Source organism: Meleagris gallopavo, chromosome 1, assembly GCF_000146605.3.
Source record: "Meleagris gallopavo isolate NT-WF06-2002-E0010 breed Aviagen turkey brand Nicholas breeding stock chromosome 1, Turkey_5.1, whole genome shotgun sequence".
Taxonomy (NCBI): domain Eukaryota; kingdom Metazoa; phylum Chordata; class Aves; order Galliformes; family Phasianidae; genus Meleagris; species Meleagris gallopavo.
The window spans coordinates 24406424-24412221 of NC_015011.2; positions in this window are offsets into that span (position 1 = coordinate 24406424).

Genomic DNA, 5798 nt, shown 5'->3' on the forward strand with positions numbered 1-5798 from the left:
GTGGAGACAGGACGAGGGGAAACGGACATAAGCTGCAGCATAGGAAGTTTTCGCACGAATGTGCGTAAGAACTTCTTCACGGTGAGGGTGACGGAGCACTGGAACAGGCTGCCCAGGGAGGTTGTGGAGTCTCCTTCTCTGGAGATATTCAAGTCTCGCCTGGACGCCTACCTGTGCGACCTGGTGTAGGGAACCTGCTTTGGCAGGGGGGTTGGTCTCGATGATCTCTAGAGGTCCCTTCCAACCCCTACAATTCTGTGATTCTGTGATTCTGTGATTCAATTGCTGCCTAGCCATTTCCCTTTACAGCTTAAAAGACAAGCGGAATACAATAGCGGAATACAACCTCCAGGTTGAAAGCATTCCTCTGCAAGAACTGAAACACCTTGCAGTTAGAATGGAGATGCTTAGTCCTGTGAAGGTTGAGCTGTTGTAGGTGTTGTACAAAGGTGGAGGGATACTCCCAAAGGATGCTACCATAAACCTGAGGGCTGCAGGCACTGCTGCTTCCTGAAATGCCATGTAAATGTTGTCAGATCCAGGAAATGGCTCTATTTTCTCTCCTTTATCTCTAGAATTTTTCTCTCCATCTGGTTTCAAGTAGTCCTGCTGGGCTTTTACCACCCTTCTTCCCACTGTTTTGTAGCTGAATGCTCCAGATTCCTACACCCACAGTTTTTCTGTATATGAGGCTTTTGGTACTTGAGTTTCTGTTGTTTCATCCACACACCCATCAGGGTTTAGGGCACAGCAATTCATCTGCAGTGCACTATAATCGTTATACATTTTCTGTCATTTTATCAGAATATTAATGGTGAGCTGTACACAAACCACAGTGAACTCTGGAAATGGAGCTTCTAACCAAAATTAAAAATCAGTGAGGGAAATAAGGGAAAGCTAACTTGTGGTTTTTGCAGTCTGTTCCCTCATTCTCAGCCCCAGGGAAGTGATGGGCAACCTTTGTGAAGCCATGCTGCTCGTGGTACAGTCTGCACCAGCAGCACTGCCTTCCTCACTTTGGAGAAGAGAAATGCTGGCCATTTCAGTAACTTGCACAGACAGTATATGCACGTTTTCTAAATATGTCATCATTTGCTTCTGCTGATTTTTAAATAAGGCTGCTTCTTGTTCTTCATCTTTGGATGAGAAGAAAGTAACACTACATGGAATGCTCAGCTTTTTAAACTCAATATGTAATCAGGAAAAGCCTCAACATCTTTGTCATGAACAAAAACACACAGATGGGACTCTTGTAAGTACATAAATGCGTAAATTGAAGTTTTCCAGTTCTCTCCAGGGGATTTTTATGCCGTTAATAGTAGGAAAAAATGATTCTGTAGGAGGGATTATAATGCCTTTCCACTCATTCAATTCTAAGTTCCATAAATTAGTGTAATCACTTATTAACTGTATCAATAATAAAAAACCTCAAAGATTTCTAATCTTGACTGTTGTTTTCTGCAGTTTAATTAGTAGTTCTTTCTTTTGATCATTTGTTTTATAACTTCTTGATGCCCATATAACTTGAGGCAGTATCCCCTCAGCTGCAGGAGAACAGAAAATAAGGGACTAGAATAAAAAAGTTTCAAATCTAAACTAATTTTTCTGTGTCAATATAACTGTAGTTTAGATTTACTCTAGATATACCTACTATTTAAATAATCTTCCCAATTTAATTACCTGCAAGATATGTAGTTCTTTATTGTGTTTGCATGCCATATGTGTTTGGTTTTGGCAACATTTCACATGATGCATACCTCCAAAATATCAACAACTACTGTTCAGAATCTTAATGGAGAAAGGCTAAGTAAACCTACCATTATTTATCATTTTTCCATTTGTATCATAGCCGTAGGAGTCAAATCAGGATTTTGGCCAAAAATTTACTTAAGTCTGAATGGCCAGCAAGCTCTACCTGCAGGTAAAGAATGCAGGCACACAAGTGACAAAAACATGCCCCAGGAAATGTCCAGGTGTGGTTGAAAAGCCTTATGATCTGGCCGAAGTCCTTCCCCTCTTCTCTTCTACTACTTCATAGTATTATTGATAGTCTCATCTCAGTTCATTTTTCAGAAGTCCAATTTAGAAGCAATCCTCTCAAATATTTACAGCTTCTATCACTTTCAAGTTGTTCAAAGAAGCCAGGGAATGAGTTTCATTCCTTGGAGAAGCCATCAGCTTACTCTGAAGTCAGTGGAGCTGCCTCACGAGCCAAACTGGTTGACACTGTTGATCTAACACTAATTTCTTGAGCAGTATGCTGCACAGTTGAAATGTTATTTTTTCTCTTCATTTTTTTTCTGTCTTGAGATTACAGATTACTTTGGGGCTTTGTGTAGAAATGTTTGCTAAATGTCCTGGACTGGACATTTGGACTTTGTTCAGGCTATCTATTCTTAAATACTTTATTTGATAACCCTTTCTGAGTGACTGACTCATTGAGGCAATACCTGGAGTTCTTCTGTTGTCCCTATGTGCTACCTAGCAGCCTTGCCCAGTCACACCGGCAGTTGGGTTTGGCGCTTCACAGGAGGTGGTCTGAAATGACCCTTGGCCACTCATTCTGTGGCTATGGCAAGTAACAGCAAATCTCATCCAAATAGAAGTTGGTCTGATGCCTCAGATTAACACCCAGAAGCACAGATCAGGACACATGGGCTGAAATGCTTTATTGGAAGTAAGAAGTCTTGGCTGCCTTCAGATTCTCTGTGGGTTTAAATGCAATGATAATAGGATTAAACTTTTAGGTAGTTCTACTGTCTTGTAAGATACATCAAAATATGACAACTAAATTTAGTAGTGAGTAGTAGTAAGGGGAGTCAACTCTTTACCAGGGTAAATAATGGCAGGACAAGGGGAAATGGTTTTAAGTTGAAGGAGGGAAGAGTTAGATTGGATGTCAGGGGAAAGTTCTTTACCAAGAGAGTGGTGAGGTGCTGGAACAGGCTGCTTGGTTAGGCTGTGGATGTCCCATCTCTGGAGGTGTTAAGGCCAGGTCCTTTCACCTGGGTGTTCTGGGAAGATAGAAATAAAAATGTTAACAGTCTCCTCCAGAGTCTTTGTTTTCTCTTCATCATTATAACAACAGATTTATCTTTAAGAATGTACGAAAACAAGAGGTGAGATTTTCAATGGTTGTGAATCCAAGGAAGCTCCTAGAGCTATAATGGCTGCAGCAGCTGGAGGTCAACCAACTGCAGACACTTCTGTGATTGCTGGGTACAAATGTTTGAAGTTTATTACTTCCACAGCCATCAAGAAAAAAAAGGAAAAAAAAGATTTTTAATGTCTTGATCACTTTCTCACTGGTTACAGTCTCCACTTGATGTGCATACTCTTAAATAGAATGAACAAAATGTCTGTAGCTCCTTGGTTCCGGTTGCCAGGTATCTTTTATGTGCACTCTCATGAAACCATTGGAATGGGTGTGGAAGACTAATGGAAAAATGATTTAGAAGTATTATCAGAGTATTTCTCATCCTTCTGATTTCTGTCTGCTTCATAGGAAATATTGAACTGCATACTGAACAAATAATCAGGTTACCTTTCTTTCCTTTCTTTTTCCTGTGAAAGTTTCTTCCTATTCTTATTTCTGCTGATTATTTTGAGTTTTGGGAAAACAATCCATTAGCTAATGCGCCCAGGAAAAGAGTGGAAAAAGATCTAAAACATCAATAGATAGATTTCGTAAGGCTGTCAATTTCCACCACTGTTCCACGTCTTATAAAGGGGGATAAATACTACCTTCCCTAGGATGATTTCAGAGTTTACTGATTCCCAGCCCAGAATCTTCCAACTCAGCTCCAAGATTTTCCAATCTTTTCTGTGCTATTTGCTACCTAGAAGAATAAGTTTGAGCAAATGCTTTTTGAGCATGTCTCAGTGAAATCTGGGAAGGTTTGGTGAGCCCGAAGAGCTTGATTTACAAATCGGCATGTAGGTAAAATCCCTGTTCGCACCAGAGGAGCTGGGAGCCTCCTCCTGGAGAGATGTCTCCCTACACTTGCACTGCCAGCCCAGAGGTTTGGATGGGCCCTTTCCAGACATTCTGACAGGATTCCCCGTGTACCCAGACTGGCTGTTACAGTTTGCAGTGCCTCTTTGCTGCTCTACCGTGTGTCTCTGCAATTGCTGTCAGCCTGATCACAAATGCAGCAGAACTATTTCAGGAGATCTGTATGAAAAGGACGTGCAATGGTCTAGAAAGTGCCACAAGGAAGCAGCTGTAACAACATTGGTGGCAGTGTCCCAGGAGGGAAGGATACCTTAATTTAGCTGAAGAGGTGAGTCGTGCTTTTTTGCCTTGGAGCACTTGTTTATGTACAAGCCCACAGATTCTGCTACTGAATTCAGTACTTTCCTACCTCAGTAAAAAGCAACTGTAAAATATTTCCTAAATTCTTCAGGTTCTTAGATAATAGGATAATTCACTCTTATTAAAGTGGACTAAGTACATGTAAGCCATTTCAACTCCAACATATTGCTTTCTGGGTGGGAAACTCTCTTTTGAGTCCATAGTTTTGAAATCTCTCATCAGGTAGAGTGATGCTGTCAGTGATGGCTTTCAACTTTCTTTCCTTAGCATTGATGGATAGCAATAGTATTTGAAAATGGGACTTCATGAGAAAATCCCATGGGCAAGGTGTTGACAGCAGCTACCTCCTCCAGTGTCACTGCAGAGCCCACATGAAGAGTACAGCTGTTACACATCTCCATCTGCTGCCTCCTATGCACCACACTGTATTCTCAGACTTTTATTTGATGGACCTCTTGGGAAGTTAGTCTCAGGTTCTCTTTATCAATGGACTTAAACTGCAAAGTAATCAGAATAAACAGGATCATGCAAATAATCCAAAGTGTAGAAAAGAGAAGAAACGTTTCAGCTGACAATTGGCTGTTAGTGATCAGATTTCACAGTGAGCCTCCACAAGCAAACATTTACCAGAAAGTAGAATATAATCTTTCATATCAACAGTGAAAAATAGGAAATATGATTTCATTTCATGCCAATGTTAATTAAACTGGAGCCAATATTCTGCTGCTGAATTGTATTAGGAGAGGGTGTGGTTAAAATTGCTGTGAAGTAGATTGAGGTAAATTGAAGTGAGGAGTCCAGCTTCAATGCACTGAGTACTGATCACCCATTGATTTATTTGTGTTTTGTGTTTTAATTGTTGTGAAATCATATGGTTTTCTCTCACAAGAAAGTAAAAGCTGTCTTATAAGGCTACTTTCTCTCCGCCAGCTCTTTCTAAGTGTCTGCCAAATGAGAAAGAAGCAGTGTTGCATTTAGTATGAGGTACTAAGTTTACTAAGTTGTTAATAAGTTCTGACAGTGTGTGAGTATCTTCTGAGTGTGGAGCAAGCATGTCATTATTTTTTAGCCCAGCAATGAGTGAGGGAAGTGTAAAACACATCGCAATACTTTTGTATTGTACCTGCGTCTGTGTGAATCTGTGAACACTGATTTGTTGCTATAACTTTAAGAAATACATGGACAGAGTTCTTCCTCCTTCAAAATTAGTAAAGTTTGTGATGCAGTTCAAAGCACAGTATTACTCAAGGGTGATGTCATTACTTTTGATAAATGCACATACAGATGTGGCTGGAGCTTCATCTGTAGGAGAAACACTTCCGGAACCCCATTGCTCCCTTCAGCCACACACTCTAAACACTCTCAAGGGAGCAGATGGGGATGAAATGCTTTCTATTCTCTTGAATAATTATTGGCTTTTATTCTTTTTAATTAGTTATGGAAATACCAAAAACTCCAAGTGTTGTTATCAGAAATATCAACA